A 15145-nucleotide genomic window follows, 5' to 3' on the forward strand; every position below is an offset into this window, starting at 1 on the left:
GTTGTTACCAGTTTTCTTCTTCTGCTATCTTTGTCCCAGAAGGATACCCGCCTAGTGTCAATCTGATCTCTCCTTTATGAGGTGTCTCTTTGGATATATAGGGGTCAGGGAGCTGCTTGAGGAGATGGTCTCTCCTTTATAGGAGCTCAAATGGTGAGCTGTGAGCTCTGTTGTTGTTCATTCAGAGCTGCTGGGCAGGTGCGTTTAGGTCTGCTGCAGCAGAACTCATAAACTGCTTTTTGTTCCCAGGTGCTCTGTCCCAGGGATTTAGGGCTTTATTTATGAGTTTCCATTATGCTGCTGCCTTCTTTGATTTTTCCTTCAGAACTGCCCTGCCCAGCAAAGAGGCAGCCTAGTCACTGTCTGCCTGTAGAGGCTTTGCTGAGCTGCTGTGGGCTCTGCCCAGCTGCTGAGTGAGCTTCCCTGCAGTCCTGTTTACATGGGTGTAGTTATAACTGCTTTGGCTATGGTGGCCTGCCTCTGTTGAGGTGGAGTCTCTCTGCTGTGGTGGGTTGCCTTGGCAACGGCGGGCTGCCTCAGCAATGGCGGGTTGCCTTGACAACGGCGGGCTCCCTCAGCATTGGCCGACTACCTCCGTCATGGTGGGCTGCCTCGGTAATGGCAGACGCCCCTCCCCCACAGACCTGGACCGTCCCGGGTTCAGCTGTGCTTGCTGTGAAACTCTCAATCCAGCGTTTCTGATTGCTGTTCTTTTGTGGGGGTGGGACCAGCCGAGCCTGATCGCCTGGCTCCCTGCCTCAGAGCATTTTTTATGTTGGTGTTCCAGTTGCCTGTTGAAGAGGCGCCGGGGTCTGTTTGTTTTCCCCTGCGGCCACTCACTGCGCTGGCTTAAACAGCGGCACTGAGGTTTGTGGTGCTTTTTTTTTTTCCCTGTAATCTACTGTCCTGGTTCCCTGCTCAGTCCCCTTTTTAAACAGACGAATGGGCGACTTCCTGTGGCTCCAATCGCCAGCCAAAAGGGCACCTGGGCCGGTGTATTTTGTATGGAGAACCGCTGCTCTGGGGCACCGACAAAACAGCCGCGCAGGGCAAATCAGTGGCCCTGGCTGGCACAGCCACGCTGGCCAAACAGCAGCGCTGGTGACCTGTGGAGCTCCTCCACCTGGGAATTTCCTACTCTGTGCGCAATAAAAATGTGGCGTCCACTCACCCTCTGCGCTTTCACTGGGAGCTGCAATCCTGAGCTGTTCCTAAACGGCCATCTTGGATCCTCCTCCTCAATATTTTATTATTTAAATTGTTTTGTGGTTTCTCTCTTATTAGTCACAGGCTGACATTCTTCATTCATTTGTAGTTTCTTTATTTTTACTACCCTGTTTGTTTTTAATTTGCATTTAGTATGCTTTTCCATGATCGCCAATATATTTGCGTAACTGCTAATACGTTTATCAGCAATTAGCATTTGTATTTATCAGATTCTTTATATATAATCTCATTTAATCCTCACAACAACCATGGAAGATACATGTTCTGTTTCTTATTTTATACAAAACTCTTAAATAAAATGATTTTCAAGTTAAATAATTTGCCTAAGTACAAGAAAGTAGCAGATCTTGAATTTAAAATATTGTCTTTCATTCCCCAAATCACTGTTTTTTCTAATGCTTTATGCTAAGAATGATAGACATGATATAGAAAGTGGTAGTTTACTGTTATAATTTACCAAAGTAGTGCTTTATTTGTTTATAAACCAAATATGAAACTATTACAAAGGTTTACTAAAAATATAATGAACTTTTGATCTGGGCAGTAGGGACAGGAACAACAACAATAAGACAACAAAATGTTTTCCCTTAAGTAATGTAGGAAGGAAAAAGAAGAAATACAGATTGTTTAAAAACTAGCTTTCCTGTGGGTTTTTGAATTAAACACATTCTGAAAGTCATCACTAACCTCTGATATAATGGGTTTCGCATAATATTGGGTCATTACATTTTAGGCATCATCGAATATAATGAAGAATAATACGTTTGAAAATCAGTTTGATAAAGAAAAAAAAATTGAAATTCAAATTTGGATCAAGCTTCATTAAAAAGGCAAAAAAGCCCAAAGCTGAACTTGTTCGTTTCTTGCTTTGCAAATGAAAATCTTTAAAAACCAAATGACAGCGAGATCAATGTGGGGAGATAATTTAAAAATCAGCACTTTCAAGGAGTTAAATATAATATAATTACATGTCAAATCCATGAGTCACACTCTCAGGACTCGAGATAGGAAATCAGCCAAGGTTATTCAAAAGAACAAGAGTAATACGCTCCCCTGTCCCGTATTCTACCACTCCCAGTCTTACACCTAATCAGCTCTGACTAAGAGTCAGTCCCGACACCAATTTAAACATTGGTGAACGTTCCGTTTGCAGTCACGCAGTCTTCTGTTGTATCTAGTCTGAACTCTCTTGCTTGTGCCTTCTGCTTTTGGGCTTCTGTTGTTTTCAGTAGTATGCTCTCAAAATTGGTAATGGGTAATGGTTGGTCTCTTATTAATTTAAAAAATATTCAAGGCATAAATCAATTTTTTTAAATCAGGCACTAAAACAACAGTTTGAACAGGGGTTGCTTCATGGTATCTTTCAAATCACCCTCACAATTTGCCACTTATTTACTTTTATCAGATTTTATAGAATCAAAGATGATTCATTAGTGGGTCTTAATACTTTATGGAATACAGCCCTCTAAGACTGCTTTTAATAAAGTCAAAAAGGTAACACTGTAATATTGAATTAGAGCCGTGAATTAGAGTGGTGAATGCACCACTTTCATGCATAGAGTACGTCCCATACATACCCACAAGCTTACCAACATATAAACTTCAGTTTTCTGCTTTCCAAAAGTCATGTGTTATGTATGCACACATACCCAACGGCCATATTTGTTACCAGGTTTCTTGGTTAAGTTGAAATATTTTTGTTTACAGAATCATATGTAAATTTTATTATATTTAAGTATAGGTTTGTAATACACAAACTTATTTACCTGCACTTCATTTGACTAGTTTATGTTTCAATGTGTATTTCTCGTGCAATCTTTCCATGTCTCACCACAATTGTTTTTCTTTTTTTAATGTATCTGTGGGATTTATTAAATCTCTTCTTGTTAGGGATTCTCTCCCTAGACATTTAAAAGACTCTCCTGTGTTTTCAAGGTAACTGGGTGTTGTTGCATAAAAAGATAAAAATAAGCACCTGAGTATAACCCAAGTAAATTAAAAAGTGTTTGTTTGGGCCACATGATCACATCTTCTGTGTTGTTGTTTGGAAATAGCTGATGTCTCTGTTTTACTCCCTGGTGTATGCCAGGACCTTTGCTATTCCCTACCTCATAGTCCTGACTGCCGAGCTGTTTTAACGTCAAGACTTCAAGATTAGGATTTACCTTCATGTGATTTCCCATTAATTGCCCAACTAAGTCTCCAAACTTCCAGCACTATCAACCCCAAGCTCCACCCACTGAGCCTGACATAAGTGGAAGATGATCCATGGCAAAATCCCAGACATATGCCACTTAGGTATTGCAGAGTCAGAAAGATGTTCCCACTCTATCTACATGCAGAATTTGCTGTACACAATTCCATTTCCCTTACCCCAGTGATACCATGGCAGCAAGTCGTCCTTTCTCATCGACGTTTTGAGATGCTCAGTTTCCATGCTACATGGTGAGCAGGATTATATGTAGCCTCCTTGCCTCCTGGCTGTGTAGTACACACTCACAAGTATTAGCATCTCCCCCCTTAGAACTTAGATTAGCAGCATGTGACAAGCTGCATCTTTGGATACAATAGCATAAGAATCTATTTTAAGGAAAAGCTTCTACTTGAGAATGTGATTTAGTATTTCCTCATGGGAACATTTTCCTCTAAGGAATTTACAAATGTATTGAGATGTAATTGTACATTGTTTTCTATCCACTAAGAATCTTACTTTACATTATCTATGACTAGATAAATTAAGAAGCTATAAGATGCTGGTCTGACAGCAGATGCCATTAGTGTTAGAATTCCATTTTGCCATAGTACTCCTTGAATCCAGAAAAGTGATGAGTGCCTTGTAGGTGCTGTTATATAACATAATTAGTACTTATGCTATTATAATTACTAATGATGTTATAGCATCTAAAATATATATTTTTACAAGATGATTAATGTCTTTCGTTAAAAGATGAAGACACTGATTTATTAGTAATATAGAGCTATACATATGAGCTATAGAATTAGTGATACAGATATTGTAAAATAAACCAACTTTCAAGGAACACAGAGAGACAAGAACCAGACAGCTAGGAAAGTCTTCCATGGACCTTTGAGGAGAAAATGGAACAGTGACTAATTTTGGGTAATTGCTTTAAGTATTACATTGTGGCAAACACTCATTTTGCCTGTCAAATGCCTCATTACCATTTTATCAAACCAAGACTTGAAAGAAGCAAACTAAGAATAACACTTTAAAAAAGTAAGGCTACCTGTGAACATTATTCATAATTTTAACATGCATAATAACTAATGTTTTAACTTGAAATTTACATCAGCTAGTGAATAATTTACTTGCACTAGTATGACCCTAAAAAATTTCTCAATATGAAAATTAGTAATATGGCATCAAATACAGGTATATAATTAATCTCACTGAAGTTATAATGGAAATATTTAAAAAGAATAAATATTCAATTATCTTGTTAGGGTAATTTAAGTTCATCCATAAGCTCAACAAAAAACATAGGAAGGTAGAATAGTGAAGAAATTAAAGGTGTTTGGCCAATTTGCTAGTCATAACTTCTTACTTTATACATTTACTCATTTAATTTTACCATCATTTATTTATTCACTTAATGGTTGAGACATTAATTTACTTAGTAAGCATATGCCAAGGGAAGCCCTGTGCTCAGTTCCTGTTCTAAGAGTCAGGGACGTTAAGTGGAAGAGAATGGAATTCCTGCCTCTCCTTTCTCCTCTTGCACTCACCTTTACAGTATTCCGGGGACCACCCAGTGGTATCAGTGACATTCTCCAAGGATGCTGCTTACTTGGCATTGCCCTCAGAATCCTACCTTCCCTATTCAAGAGTGTTGCACCCAGTAACCTGTTTATAACAAAGAGTTATTTTACTCTACATTTTACAAAGGTGATGTTCTGATTCACTTTATGTGCCAACTTGACTGGGCTACAAGGTGACCCAATTCATGACCATATATTCTGGGTGTGTCTGACGGTGCTTCTGCGTGAGATTAACACGTGAATGCACAAAATGCACTGCTCTCAGTGTAGGTAGGCTCATCCAATCAATAGACTGCATGAACAGAACAAAAGGCTACGTTAAGAAGGAACTCTTCCTGCGTGATTGTCTTGAGCTGGACTACGGACTTCTCACTCTTAAGACTTGGACTAAAACATTGACTCTTCTTGGGTCTCAAGCATGCTGGTTCAGTTCTGTCTCTCTCTCTCTCTCTCTCTCTCTCTCTCTCTCTTTCTCTGGAGAACCCTGACTAATACAAGTGGTAAAGCTATGTATTAAAAATGACTGCACCACACTGTTTGTGAAATGTGTAAATGTATATAAATTAGGACATTTTTATACATTTCAAGTAAAATGTTAGAATGAATACATGAACACACATATGGTAATTCCCCTTATCTTCAGGGCATATGTCCCAAGCTCCCAGTGGATGCCTACAACCACAAACAGTACCAAACCCGATAGAGACAGTCCCCATCTAATGATGATCCAGCTTATAATTTCTCAACTGTAGGATGGGTTTTTTGAGAGGCAATCCCATTGCAAATCTAGAAGTGTTTGAAGTTATGATGGTTTAACATAATTTTACAACTTTCCAATGGGTTTATTAGAGTATTAAATGTATTTTTTAAAATTTTTAACTCTTTTGCTTTAGGTTTGGGGGTACATGTGGAGGTTTCCTGTATAGGTAAACTGCATGTCACAGGGATTTTGTGGACAGATTATTTCATTACTCGGGTAATAAGCACAGTACTCCATAGGTAGTTCTTTTTATCCTCCCCCTCCTCCCATCCACCACCCTCAAGTGGATCTGGTGTCTGCTGTTTCCTTCTTTATGTTCATGTGTTCTCATTGTTTAGCTTTCACTTACAAGTGAAAACATGTGGTATTTGGTTTTCTCTTCCTGCATTAGTTTGTTTAGGATAATGACCTTCAGTTCCATCCATGCTGCTATAAAGGACAATGATCATGTTATTTTTTATGGTTGTGTAGTATTCCATGCTGTGTATGTACCACACTTTCTTCATCCAGTCTACCATTGATGGGCATTTAGGTTGATTTGATATCTTTCCTATTGTGAAAAGTGCTATGATAAATATATGTGTGCAAGTGTCTATATGTTAGAATAATTTAAAATCTGGGGGGTATATACTCAATACTGGCGCTGCTGAGTTAACAGCAATTCTATTTTAAGTTCTTTGAGGAATTGCCACACTGCTTTTCACAATGGCTGAACTAATTTACATTCCCACCAGCAATGTATAAGCATTCCCTTTTCTTCACAACCTCATCAGCATCTGTTATTTTTTGACTTTTTAATGAAAGGCATTCTGACTAGCATTGAATGACATCTCACTGTGGTTTTGGTTGGCATTTCTCTAATATTTAGTGATGTGGAGCATTAGAAGCATTTTTGATACAACCTTTTAGACTTCAGGTAGGTTTATAAGGACATAACCCCATTGAAATTGAAGACCATTGCTTATACATGTACTGTGTATTTTTTTAAAATAATATCTTAAAAATGCCTTAATCATAGATAACATTTTAGCAATATCATGCCTATGATAAAGTTTAATTTACAAATTACAAGCAGTACTCTGCACTTTGGGACCATTATAAAGTAAATAAGGATGATGTAGCCACAAGTGTTATGTCACTATGACAGTGGATCTGATCATTGAGATGGGTTCTAAGTGACTCAGGGACAGTGTTTTATACAGCATGGATATACTGGACAAATGGAGGATCACATCCTGAGTGATGTGGTGTAGGATAGCATAATATTTCATTATGCTACCTAAAATGGTGGCCAAGTTAAAACTGATTTATCTAAAATGTTTCATTTAACATTTTCAGACCACGGTTGACTGTGGGTAACTTAAATCATAGGAAGTAAAACTGCAAATAAGCGAGGACTACTGTACATATACACTACGAATTGGGAAAAATGGCTTAATCTGAATTTAAACTTACAATGAATAAATAAAATAGTAAAAATGCCTAGCTAGGAAAAAATTTTGAGATCACTCCTCAACAGATTTATGTTCTAGTTTTCTTTTTAATTTTTTTAAAACTTTTTGGTTTTATTTGTCCAACACAATTGCTTCTAGTAAATAAAAAAAATAAGCGGAATTTTTAGTCTCAGGCCCTACTCAGTGTTAATCGTGTTAGGTAGAGTTAGCTCAAAGAATTCTGGGTGACCTTTACATGTAAACTTGACACAATATTTCCTCTCTGCTTTCATGGGAGTTTATCTCTGTCCTATTTTACCTTCTATATTCTCTGCAGCTCTGGGTGTATAGACACTATTTTACTACTCTTGGTGTTAAGTGTTACTTTGAAATCTGAAGTGATAAACTGTATTGGGTAGAGACATGGATATCATAACTCCTCCATTTAAGACTACTATCTTTTCATTTTAAAAATAGTTATTGGTGGTGGCGCTGCTTAATCACTCATACCCATATAATATAGAGGACATTCATTGGAGATCAATGGAAAGTAAGATTATAGATAAGGTAGGGTAAGCTGATGGAGGGTCTCAAACTCCCGCAGATATGGACATATCACGAACTGCACTGAACAGCATTTTAAAGTTTTCATTGGAGCAGTGACATTAAACAGAAGTAACTGATTTGTTAGAAAGAGTTTAGCACCAGAAGCTTTTGGAGGCATTATTTTGGATTCATAAAGAAAGCTACAAGGAGAATATGGAAAAGATAGTTTTGAAAAATGAGGAAGAGATTTCACGCTAAAACATATTATTTTTTTCTTTTCTTGAGAGGACGAAACACATCCTATTCATAAACACATTTACATACACATGCATACATGTATACAGTACAGACAGCACACATTTGAGGACATTTGTAATTAAAGAAATGCATAGAATTACTCTTTCTAAAATAAAAATCATGAGATGTTAAGGACACATCAGGAAAAAGAAACATATTGGCCAGGCATGGTGGCTCATGCCTGTAATCCCAGCACTTTGGGAGGCCGAGGTGGGCAGATCACTTGAAGTTAGGAGTTGGAGAGTAGTCTGGCCAATATTAAAAATAAAATAAAATAAACACTATCAAGAGCAACTACAGAATGGTGGTCAAATATATTTTAGAAGCTATAGTTTTGAAAAATCGAGTAATTAGTTTAAAAAGCCTATGGTACACCATTATTCATTCTGTATCTCCAAGATAGGGATAATTTTTGCAAAGCATATGTGACCACAATCCTTCCCTACATAGAACACCTTTTCTTGCTTATGCTCTAAATAACTTAAATTTTGGGAATGATAAGTGAGAACATCATAATTCCAACATAGACTGCTTTTCTTATATCTGATTAGTGTGAAGTACTGATCAATATGGAATATGAAAGGAACCACTGGAAGTTGAAACCTGTAAATCATACTAAAGTAACACTCATCATCCTGGTTAGGGAATTCACCAATACTTATATTTATTTTAATGAACTTGCATATATTATGCTCATACCATATGCCAGAGGAAAAGACAGAATGAAGAATCACAAAGCACACATGCTTGTATGCTACTTTTACATGTGTAAAGTGTACTGACCAATCTAAAGCATCTGTTTGCTTCTCTTCACTTTATTCTTTGTGACTAATATACAGTTATAAATAAAAATTACTAATATAAATAAAAATTACTAATATAAAGTTATAAATAAAAATTATTTTTATTTAAAAATAAAAAAGTTAAAAATAAAAATTTCCCCTTTGGAAATTGCCATAAAAGAACATCTGAATCTATTTTGGAACATAGGCAGTTATCATGGCTGTGTTCAACCACGAGAGCTTCCGTAAAAGAAACACATCCTTCTTTTTTATTTTCATGTGTTATTCTTGGTGTCATGGCTAAGATTGAGACTTGGGGTTCACATTGATTTAGGTTTTCATCTTAACTCGGCCACCTTTTAATTGTGTGATGTTGGGGAAGTTGGTCTCCTTCTCTGACCCTTTAATTAATCGTATGGTAAACGGGGTAATAACGCCTGTCATTTCTGGTTAGTGTTATGGATTCTCATATGTAAAACACCCATATAACAATAAGCAGAGAGTGGATGCTTAATGTAAATGGTGACTGTGAAGAAGACTATAGTGATGATAAATAATCAAAGATTAATCTGCTGAAAACCAGAAGGAATTAGGGAGGATGGATATTGGATGTAGAGAGAATGCTAAGAGACTGCAATTCAATGACAAGGAGAAGACAAAGAGAAGAAATTTGAAATATTTCATGAAATAAATTACTAACATCTTTTAGTGATTAATATTTGAAAGGAGATGGACTTATGTATTTAGCTCACTGTAAGCTATTCCCATGACGATGTATATATTGACAATACTCTTCCTGGTAATGGGAAACTATAGGTTTGGAGACTGGTCAGGAGATTTTCAGTGGGGTGAGAATTAACAATATCCATCTGCCTTCTAAAAAGATATATGCTGACTTACTTACTTCTCATGGTACACTCAGTAATACCCCAAAAAGGGTGTCAATAGTGTCTACTGAAAAAAAGCAAAATCTAATTCTTTATAGTCGGTTTCTCTCATTTCTTTCCAAGTGTATATTTTGTTATGTGATGGCAATATATAATGCAATAGTAAACTTTCTCTTGGCATATTACGTTTATATTCTAAAGCTATTCAGATAAAGTTGTGTTAGAAAGTGAAGTGTGTTCACTATTTCTGTGGGTAAATAATCGTCCAGTGAGAAGAGTAGAGTTTTCAAGCATTAGTCTTGCTGAACAGAGTATACATATCTATAATCAAAATGAATATAACTACACGAGAATTTTATAAGTTATTAAGCTCTTCTAATAACAGAAATGCCTCCACAATAATAGCAGTGATGAATTGTCTAGAAGTTCAGTACTTAATATGCTCTTTGTAACTTCTTGAGTCCATAAAAAGGAGTTGTAAACGTTGGCTTCTGATCCTTGAAATTTGCAGTTGAGAAAGCAGACTTGTGTACAAAAGGAAATTGTGTAAAGTTAAATAAGAAAGGAAGAAACTAAATAAAGCTGACTTTAATGCAGCGTCTTGCTTGATTTCTTCAATTTTGTTTTGTTTTGTTTTCCTTCCCTTGTTTTCACTGTTATTTTTTGCTTGAAGGTGCGGTATATTATTTGGAATCCAAATTATTATTATGATTTTTTAATTTTCAGAAATACCCAGATACAAATTGAAGAGCATAAAAAATAATTTATGTCTATATATTCATTTTGGTGTTTAAAACTGAACTGATTATGACATTCAATAAAAAATAATGTTAATATAACAAAAATAATAATGCAAAAAAGTATAAAATAGTCTACATTTCTTCATTTTTAAAGTCAGGTACATAGGAAGACCTTGATAAAAACTCACTGAATTCAGAATAATGGCTCATGTCACTCATAAATTTGTGTAAATGACTATGGTATAGTTAGAACAATTAAAGCTCTCATTCTGAGACAAGGAAACTGAGGCATAGATAATTAATTACCTTGCTTAAAAGAGATGTGATTATGCTAAACAAATATATTTTTTAAAGGTGAATTCCCTAGTGATCTAATTTCCTTCTTAATTAATTGCTTAGGAAATCAACCTAGAAAAAGAAAAGTTCTTGCTCAGAGCATTTGTTGTCATGCTTGGTTTTGTCAAAGATGCCTGCTGCCTTCAGCTATTGTCCTCTGCTGCTACTTCTTAGCCTCCCAGTGCTGATTCCCAAGACACAGGAGATCTGCTGTTTCACATGCCTGTGATGGTCATGCTGGCTGATTCTCCACATCATTGCTTCTTGGATCATTAATCTAACACAACCCAATAATCCCATTCCCCTTTATTAGTGCTTAGCTTCAGACGGCCAACCGGTCCAACATGACGCAACTACAAAGTTACTGAGGAAGTTGTCTTTGCTCCTAAACACAGAGACATAAAAACAGATGGGCCCTCTTTTCCTTATAGATGTGGCTGTGTCTGCAAATTGCACCTAAAAATTTGAAGGCTATCATACAACCATATTAGTAAAGTTATTATAAGGGTAATGTTCATCACAATCAAAACTTCTTATGGATTTCCTATTACGTGTTATTACCATTCTGCTGTATAAAATGCACTCTATTCACAAGAGAAATGCTGAGTAATGTCACCTAAGACCCACTCTGAGCTTCAGTTTTTTTCTTTTGGACGTGTGATGCCACCTAGACACATCTTAACTAGTGCAGACTGTGTGGTCAGGTACCAAAGATACTACATAATCAATGAATAAATTGAATTGAATCTTATCCTATATTTTGATACTCCAACTTGCTTCTTTCTTGTATATTTGAAAAATAATTTCCAACACAAGTTAAAATAAATAGGAAAAGTATTATCATATGACATCAAACAATCCATTGAGAATTTTGTAAACGTTCCTGAAACTAGTTTTACTACTGTTCAGATGTGGCACTCATTGTAGATGTTCTTCCCTCTTTAGGAATTTGACAAAATTTCTGTTTTGGCAGGTTTTTCATTTAGTTTTTGTTACAATCACGTCAGAGCTTGGTTTAGCTAAAATCTGTTGCAATGTGTGACAGGCAGTCAAACAGCAATTCCCTAGCAACGGGGCTATATATCTGAGCTGTTACAACCATCCATTGCCATGGCTCTCTTAGAATATGTTTTTGTTTTTTGTGTTTGTGTGTGTGTGTGTGTGTGTGTGTGTGTGTGTGTGTGTGTGTGTGTGTGTTTTCCCACGGGATCTTGTTTCATGAGCTGGAACACTGGCAGCAAAAGCACAAGGCAAGCCTAGAGAGGAATAATCTAGAAATTTACATAAATTTGAGATATGTGGCAGAGAGTAACAATCTAGGTGAAGGGTCATTTTAAGTAGAGAGACATAAACAAGGGGCTAATGCCAAGAGAAAATGGTGGATGCACAGGGAAGAATCTGCATTCGATGGAGAGAAAGATATGAGTTTTGGAGCTCAATGGATTTGGATGGAAAGCCTAATGCTCACATTTTCTTGCCTTTGATTTTGCAATTTTATTTCACTATTCTGAGTCTCAGTTCTCTCGTTTTTATAACTCAAAAAATAATATCTATCTTGAAAAAGAAAAGAACAGTGCTGAAAAGGGGATTTCCTGACCAGCCTATGTTTACTTTTAAGTGTAAATCATGACTATTATATTTATTTGGGAAGTCTCTAAAAGTAAGAAGCAAATCTTATGTCCTGGAATCTTAGACAAAACAAATAATTGCAATGAAGGAAGGAGTGTTTTGACTGCTGACCCTAAGGAAGTTGTCTATTTGCTCTCAGCTCGTTTATGTCTCTTGTCATAAATTCGTGCCAACAACCTACTGGAAGTAAGTGGTGAAATATACTACTAATTTTTATTCTACCCAGTAAGAAGGGCCACGCATATCTTATTTGTTTATTTTTTACTTGGTTAACTTTCTAAAGAATATAATGGAGGCCGAATGTGTTGCTTTCTAATCTTGTTAATTCTCTTCATAACCCATAACCATCTGATGTAGCACTTTTCTGTCTCAGGACAATGGAAGTAACACAGTGTCCCTCTATGCATGGAGGACAGGTTCTGAGACCCCAGTGGATGCCTAAAACCACAGAGAGCACCAGTCCCTGTATATAATATATTTATTCATATTCATGCATTAAATTTATTGAAGAGTTTAATTTATAAATTAGGCACAATAACAGATCAACATCTCATAATAAAATAGAATATATAACAAAATACTGAAATAAAAGATTTTTTTAAAAATTTTCTCAGGGGGCTAGGGAGCTAGGGGAAGAATAGCAGGGGTTTGGAGGGCAGGGGTTTGGAGGGCTAGGGGAGGAATAGCATTAGGAGAAATACCTAATGTAGATAATGGGGTGATGGATGCAGCTAACCACCATGGCACTTGTATACCTATGTAACAAACCTGCATGTGCTGCACATGTACCCCAGAACTTAAAGTATAATTTTTAAAAAAGAAAGAAAATACTTGAGCAAAACCACAAAATAAATAAATGAATGAATAATAAATAAATAAATAAATAAATAAATGCCTTTTTAACAGGAAAAGAAAAAGCAAAATTTATCCAAACTTTTACCTTTTCACTTAAAGGAAGCACTTTACCGCTTATTTTTGGCATATCTGAATTGCCAGCTTTACTACCCTAGCACTTCAGGAGCCTTATTCAGTAAAAATAAGGGTTACTTGAACACAAGCATTGCAATACTAAGACAATGTGGTAACTGAGAGGGCTACTAAGCTGTGAACACACGGGTAACCCATAGAGCCTCGATATGCCAGACAAAGGAATGATTTGTGTCCTGGGTGGAAGGATGTGAGGTCATAGAGGATTTTCTCACACTACTCAGAACCGCTAACAGTTTAAAACTTATGAATAGCTTATTTCTGGAATATTCCATTTTAGATTTTCAGACCCCAGTGGACTGTGGGTAACTGAAACCATGAAGTGAAACTATGGACAAAGAGGGGCTACTGTATAAGGATATTGAATTATAAAAATTGCACAACAGTACATATCAAGAAACACTAAAAGCAATAACTAGAAAATATGTACAATCCAGTGACCAATAAATACATAGGCATTGAAATCTTGTTATATAAGACAGTGATAAAAGAGAAATATAGTCAACCAGTCATTACAACTGGGAGTAGCTAAATCTTGAGTCAGATGTTAGAAGTAGAAAGAAGAAGAAAAACTAACATTTTTTGAATATTGCTGTAATCTAGGTTTCATGGCAGGCAACTTAAACATGCCCATATGTGACCTATTTAATATCTCACTAACCCTGCAGGGGACCACTGTCATTTTTATTTTACACGAGATCAGTGCTACAGTCATAGGCTGGTAAATTGCACTTAGAATTAGCATTAAGTTACTCAAAACCCATGAGCTTCACTCTCCCTATAAAACTATTAATACCCTACATGGAAATGTCAGTTTATAGGATTAAATGAGGGCATTTTCTGAAATAAAAAAAAGGGTAAAATTTTAACACATTTTATGAGAAATTTAACTAAGAGCCCACCAGTAGTCAATCTGAGTTAGTCTGGCTAGAGGGAAAATCTGACCTCATAAATCATAAATTAGTTTGGAGTAGCAAAGAGATGAAGATGCTGTATAGAAAGCCACATTAAACAGATAATGACTAATGTACATTTTTGTGAGTGTACTTTTGTGATAACTTTTCCTATTTTACTGGAAAAGTGTCAAAATGGAAAGAAATCAAAGCATAGAATTCTGATGACTATAACAAGACTCTTTGACTCTTTTTATTGATCCTTGTTCTAATAACCTGTAATATAATAGAATTCAGTATGATAGCATTCCATAGTCTATCATTTTCCTTTTATTTCAGAAAATGTTATATTTTCATTGACTAGCTGGAGGTTTCTCATTTATTACTGTAATGTGTGGTTTCTATTCTCTTATTTGATTGGCAAGTTATTTATATGTTAAAAAAAATCTCAGTGAGTTAAAAGATCCTTGCAATAGTTTCTACAATAAAATATAATCATTTTCAGGTAATGAAAACTTGAAGAAAGAATGTAAGCTGGGCGATCCATATAACTTTTTGCCTTGTGCTTCATCTCTGATCTACTGAGAGAGACCCTGAGAAAAGACGCCATGGATGGGAAATGGGAACTGGGTAGAAAGTGCTTTGATAAAGCTTCTTTTTCCAACATTGGTAACTTGAAAAGAAAATTGAATTTTAGAAAATCATGAGGATAATATTATATATTTATTTCTCATCTCTATAGCTACTGAAATTATAAAACACAAATAAAATTCAAATTCTCATTATGAAAGTCACACCAGATTACAAGAATGCTGCTTCCCATATGTGGTTGTACCAAAGACTTTAAA

Source organism: Cebus imitator, unplaced genomic scaffold, assembly GCF_001604975.1.
Source record: "Cebus imitator isolate Cc_AM_T3 unplaced genomic scaffold, Cebus_imitator-1.0 Scaffold167, whole genome shotgun sequence".
In the NCBI taxonomy this organism is placed as follows: domain Eukaryota; kingdom Metazoa; phylum Chordata; class Mammalia; order Primates; family Cebidae; genus Cebus; species Cebus imitator.